Source organism: Castanea sativa, chromosome 12 (genome assembly GCF_040712315.1).
Source record: "Castanea sativa cultivar Marrone di Chiusa Pesio chromosome 12, ASM4071231v1".
NCBI lineage: Eukaryota > Viridiplantae > Streptophyta > Magnoliopsida > Fagales > Fagaceae > Castanea > Castanea sativa.
In genome coordinates this window covers 35,572,896-35,585,685 of record NC_134024.1, presented here as the reverse complement: position 1 = coordinate 35,585,685, position 12,790 = coordinate 35,572,896, and the positions used below count along the sequence as shown (strand labels likewise).

Here is a 12,790-nt window from a genome sequence, read left to right as displayed (position 1 = left end):
AATTTTAAAAAAAATTAAAATACTAAACCCATTAATGTCTATTACATACTAGTGCTTGTTACACATAGAGTTGTGTGCACTAGTCAATTCCCTATTACCTAGTTTATACTTGGATAAAATACTATTTTGATCTTTAAATTTTACCAAAAATTTGTTTTTTGTCTCTAAACTTTAAAAAGTTCTTTTTTCATCTCTAAACTTTATAAAGAGTCTTTTTAATAGTTTAAAGACAAAAATAGGAAACAAAATAATATTTTACCCTTTATACTTCTTCAAACATTATTTAATCCTAGTTTGCCAAATTAGCAAATTGTTATTTGTAGGTAAAAAATATGATATCAATAGTACACCTTTATTGAAACTAATAAAAACTTGTCAATAATAATCAATTATTGCAAATATGAATTCAATTATTATGAATATGAAGGTCGATGTCCCCGTAGCATTACTTGATAGAAATAAAAAAATTTACCCTCTAGCATAAACCTAGATTGACTTGACAACTCACCAGTGAGCCACCCTCTTCAAGCTGCTAGTAGCTGTTTGGTAGATTAGTTCTAACAACTTTTTTCCAACCGCATACGTGCCCCTTATTAAAGGGACTTCTGATAACATAAGGCTATTTTATAAAAGCCATATTTGTAGTTAAAAGTACAACCATTTTGAAATATTTGAATTTCACTCAAAATGGGATTTAGCAGACATTTTACTCTTTTTTTAATTAACAATGTATATTCGCTCATCTATATGACTATATGCGTGTATAATAGAAATGTAGAATCCTTCCATCCCACAAGAGGTATATAGTTTTTGCTACCTCAGCAAATAGAACCCACATTATAATACATACGATAACTTGAAAGAGAAGAGAGTGGAGCCATTAAGGAAGAGGAGGTGAGTGGAGTTGAGCTGAGCTGAGCTGAGAGAGGGAGGCGAGGACTTTCTGGATTAGAGAGGGAGGTGAGGACTTTCTGGATTAGAGAGAGAGGTTAAGACTACCCATATCTACCCCCCCTCCCTCCCTTTTGAAAGCATTCTACCTCTACCAAATCAAGTTCGACCAACCTCTACCCACCCAATTTTTATATCTTGTACCCGGCATATATGCCGGGTGTGAGACACAGGGGCGGGCCCCATTGTGTTTGGGCCCCGCCCCTGTGTGAGACACCCGGCATATATGCCGGGTGCAGGATATACCACCTCCTACCCACCACTATTACACACAAAATAACTCCCCAAATTCCACCATTTCATTCTAGTAGTACCACCCTTCTCCAACTCTAATTAGCAAGCACCCACCCCCCATCCTCTACTCCCAAGTCTCCCAACATCTTTGTGATTTCCCATTTTGGCACCAACTTCATAATATCCAACCACCTCTGCTGGCTCTCTGCCACCAGCCCTTCCACTGCTCCAACCTCTTCACCGTTTCCCAACAGCTTCATTATTTCTGGCCGCCATCTCCATCTTTTCAGATCTAGGTCCACACAAGTGACCCATCTTTTAACAGCATAAAAATATTTCCTCAATAGGCTGTCATCCAATACTAAATTAAATTCAACCCCGTTTAACATACTTGTCTACCACCATGACCTACATTATAAACACATTTCAAACGACAGAGAGAAAGAGAGAGATTTTCAAAAAAAGATGAATCCCTCAAAACCTTTTTCCATAACTAACAATGATATATATATATATATATATATATATATATATATATATATATATATATATATATATAATACACATTTTTCTTCTTATTGCCATGTCAATCATGGTTGTGCTAGCTTTGCCAAAAGAACCAAGTCTAAAATCTTAACATCAAGAGTGTCGTCCACCTTTACAATTCCGTCACTGCCATCCACACCAATCAACTTACCAATGGCACCACGTAGCACACTAGCCAAGATTGTCATTTTTCCTTGGTACTAGTTCGTCCATTTCATTAGGAAGAACTGTTATGGTTTCACCATTGCCACTTGACCCAAGAACAATCCTACAAGAGCCATCCTGGAAGATGGAACAAAAGCATTGTTAACATATATTATTACCCCATTCACACTAACAAATTTCAACTTTTTGGCAGTGTAGATCAGCAAAATAAATGAAAAAATGGTAAACGTTTTTGGGGTGACCATCCATTTCACATGTTAAAAAGATTTAGATGCTTTCCATATCTCCACAGTTTTTGTTGCAACCCGCAGCCCCAAGTACACCGAACTTCTCTTGCAGGGATTTCTATCATAATTAAATACAAAAAAGGCTGAGAAAGACTTAATATAAGAATTTAACGAGACATACCGGAAGCACCTCCCGGACAATTCCTACAACAGAATCCTCTCCCGACCTGCGTACATTTACCAATATGTCTTGCATGAAATATGGCCCTTCATTGTCCCCGCCTGCAAATCAAATGAATAGTTAAATTGATATTCATAAAAACAAAACTCAACAGTTGGCCAACTCTATCTTCAAATGTTATGAAGATCAATGGCCAAAAATAGAAGAGGGTTGAGGAGCTCGTAGACAACTCCAAGTATTTAAACTTGGATTGTTTCTAAAAAACTTTCATCTATTTATTTCATTGAGAAGAAAATAAATATTTATCAGAAAACAGTGATAGTCAGTACACAGCATCTGAACAGGAAAGTCCCAAAAAAGTTACAATTGGAAAGTTAAACAATCCAACAATCAAGAGGAGAAAAACGGGACATTGCAAAAAGCTGTTGTCCAGTCATACGATAATTTTTAAAAAAAGAATACTTAAGCAATATGAGAAACTATTCAGTCTATTGAACCATCAGTATGACTCTAAGGTAGCAAAGGCAAAAAGCCGAATTCAAATCAAACCTATGACAGGAGACATGGCATCCAGACCACCAGTTCCCGGTGTCATTGGCTACCCTCCAGGAATGCCAGGAAGATAGGAAGCTGAATTTGGTGTCATTGGCTGTCCATTAGGAGTTGATGGCAAGTAAGGGCTAGGAGCATTGGCTGCAACAGGGACATAAATTGAGTTACTCTCACGCAAGATTAAAGCACATCAAACATTAAAAAAATGTCTTCATGTGTCTGGGTGTTTAAATAATGTAAATCAGTACCATATGCAAAACTACTATCCCTTGGTGTTCCAGCTTCACTATAGTTGCCGCCAGGAGTACTGACCCAACCAGAACCAGGACTTGGCGCTTCATATGTACGTGAAGGAGGACTTCTTGGCTGGAGGAAGGGGAAAATAAAAACACAATACAGTTACTTCGAATGTGAAAGAACAAAAAACTAAAATATTCCCAACCCGTCAGACTGAATATGCAAGATTCCTGACCTGATACTGTGGACTGGTTCCCCAAGAGCCAGGGTTTCCATCTTCCCAATTATCCCTAAATTTCAGCAATAAAAATTCAAGAATATCAGCCATCAGTCACGATGCACACAGTATTCTCTAGAGCTTCCTAATATAAATAGATAAAAGGAAGCTTCCTAATAGAAGGAAAAAGGAGCAGAAGAAGGAGACAGACTAGGAAGAGAGAGACATAACAGCAGCAAAAATTAAATGAGTCACTTATAACTCGGGAAGTACAAGTTTATATGCTTTTCTAGGTAGTTTCAAATATCTAACCGTAAAAACTTAGAACACACACATGATAATTCGCCATGCTTATGTTTTTTTTTTTTTTTATAAATAAGAATTCTCCATGCTCATGCCAATCTGAAACTTTCACTCTCAAAATGAAAACATAGATTCAAATTTCTCTTTCAAACCCATGACTACCAAAATTTCATCTTTAATTATCAAGACTGTTCTTGGATGTTGGCATTATCCCTCCACTCTCCAAAACAAAGAAGCAACAAAACTATTCACATCTATAATCCAGTTCTAAACACAGTCACAATTTATAAACATCGCAGAGTACACATGTACCAATTAAAAATTTATAAGCTATTTATCAATAATGTGAGTGTTTGTGTGTAAGTTTTGAAAGCAAGGAAATTTAATTCCTCTACTAAAAATGGAGTCCCAATTTATTAATGCTAGCATGCTTATCCAACCACAAAACAATCACATAGCTAAGTTTAAGCCCATCTTGAGCTTTCCATTTCCCCAAATTTATATGGCTACCAATCACATAAACCTGCATGAGTCCAACTTCAATTAATCCTACCAAGAATCAAGGCGACAAAGATAACCAACAGAACTTATAGATAATATCAATTCATATCCAAATAAACAGTAAAATTCTCATTTGGAGAACAGAGCTTATACTGATGTGTCTTCTTCTATATTTGGGCAGCAAATTCTGAATTGGACGAGGACTGTCTCTGCTGATAACCAGAAGTAAAAACGATAAATGACTTTTCAAAAATGACAGTTCACAAACAGAACTTTACATCAGGAATTACTAAAGAACTTTCTCAAAAAAAAAAAAAAGGAATTACTAAAGAACTCAAACTACATCCAATTACCTTCCTCATCCAGCTTATTCTGAATGACTCCTAGAGGTGTCTCTACATTCAAAGTCCAACTTCGGTTAAAATTTACATTTTTGAATGCACTTCTAAAGGGAATCTGGATTTTATAATAACAGATATTTGTTAATGTCAAGAAACAAACAATTTCCACAATGAGCAAATCATATAGCAACCCGAGGAAAAAAGAAATATGTCACTCCTTTTCCTCTTTTATAAGTAAAAAAATATTTCTGCCACTCCATTTAATTCCTGAAAAGAATGAGGATCCAAAAAAATTTTAAAACAAAAAAACCAAACTTTAGAACCATATGGGGTGGGAGTGGTTGTCATGTAAGAGGCTCTCCTGTCTTTCCGTTGTAAGCAACCAAAGAGTATAGATAAGTAGAACAGAACAGTAACTGAAATACGAAGTTTGAAACCATAACATTGCGCATTGATACAAGCATGTTCTAAAATATGGAGTTTGAACACATAGTATGCATTGTCCAGTACATGGCAACATAATTACTTGGATATTTTACATGCCAAAAACAAGTCATATAACATTACCTCTGTAACAAACCTCTTTTTCAAGGTTTACCAATTTTGCATTTTTTAACCCTCGTGTAATGTTTGGGCGGGGGAGGAGGCTGCGGGGCATCATCCTTAGGCTCATCATCGTGCTTAACGAGACATTAGATGCATACAATCAATATTCGGTGTAATGATAAGAAAAAGTGAACTACAAAATAGGCCTATACATTGTAATTAATGGTATCGTACCATAGAGCTGCCTTTGTGTCCTATTTTGTGTCCACCTGTCCCACAAGTGAGAGCTCTTCTAGCACGTTGTGGTCTACCTCGTGGGGGTGAGGGCTGATGAGGGGGATGCTCGTCCAGTACATCAGTATCTGGCTGTAGAGTGTCAATCTCAACCGAAGGTCCTAGAGGGTCAGATGAGGATGAGGTAGGTGAGTAATGATGCTCTGTGTAGAGGCCAGGAGTGGGGATCATTGTCATGGGTTCAATACGAGGTGGGTCTATGGGCAAAGTGGGTGCATTGGAGCTGGTGGATGGGTTTGAGGGTGTCTCGGGTGCACTTGGGCTGAGGAGATGCATCTACCATGGGTGGAGGGACCTCGGACTGAGGAGATGCATCTGGGATTAGGGGTGGCAATTCGTGTTTGCGTGTCGAGTTCGTGTCGTGTCAAGTCATGAGTATTCGACTACATAGGTCAACACTAACCCGACATGTTTATTAAACGGGTCAAGATTTCTCAACCCTAACACGACCCATTTATTAAACGAGTCAGTCGTGTCGACCTGTTTATCAGATTTTATCAAAATGAAAAATAAAAATTAATGAAAAAATAAACAAATAAATATTTTTAATATAAAATTCAGAACTAACAAGTAACTGCATCACAAATAATTATTCAAAATTAAAGCATATCCCAATATCACAAATAATCAATCACAATATGTCAAAGAAAATAAATCACAACAACTAATAAGTTTATATACCTAGAGTTTGAAGGGTATATTGGTAAAATATCATTTAATTAAACGGGTCAGACGGGTCAAACGGGTTCTATGTGTTCAACACTAACCCAACCCATTTATTAAACGGGCTAGCCGTGTCAACCCGAATATGACACGAACTCGTTAAGCCTCAACCCATAACCTGCTAATTTCGTGTCGTGTCATGTCGGGTTCGCGGGTCGTGTCAAATTTTGCCACCCCTATCTGGGATGGGTGGAGGGACCTTGGGCTGGGGAGATGCGTGTGGGATGGGTGCAGGTATCTCAGGACTACTTACAACCCGAGGGGTTGTTGCACACCGACCACGGCCCCTAGCTGCACTTGTGCTTCGGCTTGCTGTAGCAGGCCGACCACGGCCCCTAGCTACACTTGTGCTTGGGCTTGCTGTAGCAGGCCAACCATGGCCCCTAGCTACGCTTGGGCTTGGGCTTTTTGTAGTAGGCCGACCACTGCCCCTAGCTGCACTTGTGCTTGGGCTTGCAGTAGCACGCCAAGCACGGGTAGGTGTACTTACGGGTGCTGCGCTTGTGCTTGGGGTTGTAGTAGCTGCTGATTTAGTCTCATGCCCATTGTTTTCCTGCCCATTTGCTGCAGGACCACCACCAAGCCCAGCTACATCATTTGAGACGCGTCGGACATGGTTGTGTGCTCGGCTGCCTACAGGAAGCATCTCCAACAGCGCAAAATGGCTTTCAATCTGAAACCGAGAAAGAATCAATACAATCAGATTTGAGACATTTATGTATCAATTGTAGAATGGATAATATAGTACTTATTAATCTACTCAAGTACTCAACTAAGAACTAAAAGTGTTATTAGAATACTATATGTAATAGAAAGTCTTCTTAATTGGAGGTCAGCCAGATCAAACCAGATTTGCTGAAAAAAGAAATCAATTGATTCTACGTTCCTACATGTACTGAAGAAAAACGAAGTAGGCAATAAAATCTAACTAGAACACATTACCGTTATATCTAATTTAGCGTTGTTACGGTCGACATACTTTTGAGTGACCGGACGGTACCAACGATAATAGTCATGATCGCGAGGCATCTCACCAGTCTGAGGAGGTGCATGGCAAAGTCATTATTGTCTCATATCCCGTGTAAGGATATACGGTCCACGCTCCTCCCTCCAATTCTTTTCCACCTTCCCACGCAAGTCTATTCTATGCAGTCTATTATCGTACACAACATAGTCAGGCCGCTCTTACGCCAACCCAAACTGTCGAAGGACACGATCTGGGTGGTGTGTCTCTACTATGTAAAAACACACAAGTGGCACCCTTGCCGTCCATGTATCCCTCCCTGCAACGCAAAAGTCAGGAAGGTGGCTGAAGTTTGCCTCGTATGGCTGCCACACAATCTACAATAGAAACAAAAAATAATTACATAACATCAAGGAATGTGAAACAAGGGAGAATACATAAATAAAGGGAAAAACAAAAATTAAAATAGAAGATATGTTAAAGGATGAAGCAATCATATTCTTAAGGAAAATTAACATAACCAAACAGAATTTTTGTATACTATTACTTGGTCCGGCTGCATTCTAACTAAGTACTCGCAATAGTGGATCAAGGCCGTGCCGGATGGCCTACTTTTCGAGCTTGACACCCGCACCCATCTACAGTTACGAGCAAATAACATAAGATAAGATAATACCCATGTTATAGTTACTAAGAAGAGTACATTGCATAACACACTAAATATCAGGAAAATACTTACTTAAATACAAGTGGAGCATATGGCCATGGGCCATAATCACATCCAAGTGGGGGCTTTATCCTCGGGCATAAGAATGGCAACCTTGCCCATGCCCAATACTAGACCAAGGTGCACACCCCACCAATCTACGATGCCCCTTTCTCGCTTGCACGACACAACTCTCTGTACAACCAGGCCAGGTAACCACTACCCCAACTATAGTGTGGCAGATCACGAAGGTTCCGCAAGAATGCCAAGAACATCAGATGCACCCTATCTCCTGACTTGTCCATGAAAAGCTTATCCCCTAGCAACGCTAAAATATAGCACCGGGTATACTGGTGTATCTGCATCTCTGTTGCGTCATGAGGTAGTGGCGCTGCAATGGCATCAATAAGGCGGCTGATGAGAATTCTTTACCCCACCAAAGTTTTGTTGTCATTCGCGGGGGTAAAACCAAGCAACTCCATGCACAGATCTCTCCAATCCCCATCCACCACAGCAGTCGGCCCAACCAAGACCTCACCGTCTATAGGAAGTCCGAAAATGACCTCCACATCTTGTAGGGTGATTGACATCTCACCATATGGAAGATGGAACGTATGAGTCTCCGGCCGCCATCGCTCAACTAGGGCCGATATTAGACAATGATCTATCTCTTTGGAAGGGGCCCTAAACAATCCTTCCAGCCTTAGCAACTTGATAATGTCAATCACCCGATTATCTTCCATCTGAATGTTTGCCATCTCCTTAGTGCAACCAAGACACGTAAGTGGGCCCGGGTCCTACAAAATTGATAAAAATTATAACGGTTGATACAACTACAAATACAATTTTGAAAGAACTTGCTAACTAAAAGTCAAAGACAACGTAAAAATTAAAGCGGTTGTTAGAACTAGATATTTTACCTTGCCATTCCAAATGTCCTCTGATCGATAATATTGCTGTCGTGTCAACAATGACTCATCAAGCAGAATGGGGTACAAGATTTGTGGCTCATCATCGATCTGAGGCTCCATATTGCAAAGAGTGCTACAGTGAGATCATTAATAGTGTGGGGGCAAAGGAATGCTATTCTACATGTAAGGAAAATTTATACTGAGGAGCAGCTTATTGGCATTATTTAAAAAAGGATGCTAAAAGAATGGAAAGCTAGAAGAAGTACATCTATAACTCAGGATTAAATAGAGTACTTTGCTATAATTAGGGATTCAATCCAGCCTTGATCTTTGTTGTTCCTATGTAAATGGTAAGTTATTTTTAAAAATAATACCTCAATACAAGTGGAATCCTTTATTTCTCTAGCCTTTTCTGACACACACATACACATGTAATATATGCTTTAATGGATTTGACCAGGAGTCTTTATATATCTCTCACACACACACACTTTCTAAGCAACCAAACAGGCCACAAGAACTGGTACATTTGTTTCTTCATTTTACATTTTATTTTTTGCCCCTATTCTAGTCAAAGTACTCTAAGTTTTCCTGCAATATTTTGTGGCTAAATATTTGCTAAGATTATGCTTGCAAGTTATATGGATAGTGTTCCACTGATCATTCCACTTCTAGAAATGGAGTACAACAGCACAACAAGAAAGTTGAATGAAATTAATCGGGAACTCAAGTCTCAAGTTTAACTCATAAAACATTTTTTTTAGGGTAATTTCAGTAACTTACCCTGAGGTTTTGGCTAATGCCAATCAAGTCAAAGACATTTCAAAATTGACCAACTTGGTTCTTAAACCCAATTTGGTCTTTAAACACTGTTAGTGTCGTTAATTATTCTAATCCCTCTATTCTCTCTTTCCTCTCTCTTGTCTCTCATCCCTCTCTCTTCTTTCTCTGTGTATGCCAAACCCAGCCATAGAACATCAAGCTAAGTAGCTAGAAACTTCACTATCCCTACACCTTTCTTTTGCACCAACAACAGATTTTTGCAGTCACCCACACATTCCAGTCTTTATTAATATAAACCATCAAAAAGCTGTTGATTTCTTCAATATAACTATGTGGGTCTCTGCAAAACCTTCGATTGCTAACATGGATTCACTTTCATTTTGCTAAAAACCTCCCAACAACAAGTTTTGCAGTGACCCAAAACGACACCATAAAATCAAATCTTTATTAATATAACCCACAAAAACTAGTATTGATCAGAATATTGTAGTGATATCTTTTTTAGAAGGGAGTAATAAGATTCTTCTCTAACTGCCATAATTCACCAACAAAAAAAAAAAGCACACAAAAAAAAACCCAAAAAGATCCGAAAAACCCTAGGTCACATAATGGAATTCAAGAATCTAAAATTGGAGAAAGAGAGAGAGAGACAGAGGAATCTGAGAAGCAAAAACGACAAAGTATTGAGAGGAAAGAGAGAGTACCTTTGGCACGGTGGGCTACGAACGGCGTTGACAATGAGCTACGATTGCTTTAGAGACTACCTTCGTGACAGTGGGCTACGAATTTGCTTCAGCACTGGGCTACGAATTTGCTTTATGAATGAGTGAATGAGTGAGTGAGTTTGAGAGGGCGGAGCGAAAGGGTGTTCGAGTGAGTGAGTGTTTGAACTTTAAGGATTTTGTAATGAGTCGTTTGAAAGTGTGGATTTGTTCTTATTCTGAAGATTTCGAGTCTTATAAACTCGATTTCTACGTGACTCCATGTGGCAATTTTGTCCAGGTAAGGTACACAAAAACTTTGAACTCGAGCTTTAGAAACTCGAGTTCTACATGGCAATTTAGATTTCGAGTCTTATAAACTTGATTTCTACGTGGCTCCATGTGGCAATTTTGTCCAAGTAAGGCAGGACCAAAACATTGAACTCGAGCTTTAGAAACTCGAGTTTTAATTAAATCTCAAGTTTTAAAAACTTGAGATGCTAGTTTCACACATACTTTCGAACTTGAGATGCTAGTTTCACACATACTTTCGAAACCGGGTAACTAACGAAATTGTTAAAATATTATTGTTTTTTGGAAAGGGTGTTCATTATTGGTGTATCGTGTGTTAGAGATTGCTTAGGTTTTGATTGGTGGAGGGGAGATTTCATTAAGATGAGGTGGATCGGGTCAATTCTGTAGACCCAACTAGCCAACCCGTGAAACAAAGAAAAGCCTGACCAACTCGGCCCACACTTTATTTTTAGAACAATGGGTCCACCGCTTTCGTCCAGTTCCTTTGAAACCAATTCACACCAAAAGCCCAATCCGAAATTAGGCCTGGTTAGAAAATAAAATGTACCCATCCCAAACATGGACCTAATATGCTCCATCCCATTTAATTTAAAACTCACCCCTCTGGCCCCATAAGGGCCATAACTAACAAAAGCCCAACCCGTGGGTCCACAAGCCACAAACACAACTTTCCAAAATTACAAATCAAACCCAAATGTTTTCAAAATTATATTTTCAACCCCAAAACTTTTTTAATTTACAATTTCAACCCCCTAACTTTCCAAAATCACATATTGGTCCCTCTACTTTTGCAAAATTTCCTTTCAACCCCAAATCTTTTTCAAATCATGTTTTTCACCCAAAAATTTCCAAAATTACATTTTAACCCCTAAAACTTCAAAAAATTGTGAAAGGCCCTTGAGGTCACAAAAATGTTTTTTTTTTCTTAGTCAAAATAAAATATTTTCCTCAAAAAAAGAAGTGTGGAATGATGTTCTTTTTACATTTTATAAGCATTTAAAACTTGTGTTTCTTGTTGTTCGTTTTTGCACGAGAGAATATGAGATAAAATTTTTGGGGGAAAAAGAATTGCAAATTTGCATGGTATGTAATGCTATAGAGTTCCTTCTACATTTTACTGCCCTAGTAATTGTCATGCTATCATATGCTTAGTAAAGATTTTTGATCTTGCTTTCTAAATAGATTGTTCACACGTCCATGCATTTTGCACGTTTTTCTTTTATATGTCATTTTAGTGTAGATACATGTCATTTCTTAGGTCTTTCTTTTTTTATCTTGCTTTCTAAAATAAATTGATTTTTGATCTTGCTTCATGTCTTTGAGATACTTTATAGTAAGCAAATGTTTGGACTTTCACAAAAAAATTTACATGTTTCTCACTATTCTAATTCACTTATCACTTTTCTAACAACTAGATTGTCAACACTAGCTGTATTAATTAACTAACTACTCATAATTGAATTGAACCACTCTATAACAAGGAAGTCAATACCGTACTGGAGGCCGTACTGGAGGCCGTACCGGTTTGGCCATTGGTACGATATATTTTGGATACCGGTCAATACCGGTGTACTGTTTCGGGTTTACCGCTATTTTTTTTATATATATATATATATTATATACACACACCAAATTCTCTAGAATCATGTTTATAAGCATATAATATTTCACTTATATTATAGTAAATATAAAAGTTTATCATAAGACATTATCTCAATTTAGAAAAAATTATTTATAGTTTTAGACTTTAGTATCAATTAAAAAGAAAAAAAAAACACAATATAAAAAATAGAAAACTTAATTGTTTATTGCATACTAAGAAAACAAATAATACTAATAAGTTAATGTAAATAAGTTACCACTATGCCCTTACAAAAATTCAAAAATTACAAAACTAAAAAAAAAAAAAAAAAAAAACTTTTTTCTGTACCAGCTAGTATTGCTCGAAATTGGCCAGTATGGCTGGTACGCGGCCGGTACGGCCGATATTTTTTCCGATATAAAATAGAAGTGTACCAGTACCGATGCACTGGCCGGTACGGTATGTACCAGTCGGTACCGATACAGTATCGACCACCATGCTTTATAACCAATTCAACTAATTTGAACTCCTGTCATATGAATGGCATATAATAAATAATTATTAAAAGTTGGTGACTTGTTATAGTTGTCATCATCATTATCGCTCTCGTTACTGTCCAGAAAACTGCTATTTTTTCCTTCTTTTTTTATTTATTTTTTTAATGACATTCTTTGGTGGTGGATAACACGTGGTGAGTCGTCCACATTATGTTTCGTCACCATAGCATGGATCTTTAATATTGTAAAATAAGTGGTGTATAAAGCTTTATCTCAATTCATTGTTTTCTCTCCCATCAAATCTACCATTTTT

The 12,790-nt window shown here is 37.7% G+C and overlaps 1 pseudogene; it reads right to left on the bottom strand.

Moving 5' to 3' along the window:
* Window positions 1–1,315: 1,315 nt before the first annotated feature.
* On the bottom strand, window positions 1,316–3,421 carry LOC142618317 (putative transcription elongation factor SPT5 homolog 1; annotated as a pseudogene).
* Window positions 3,422–12,790: the final 9,369 nt, after the last annotated feature.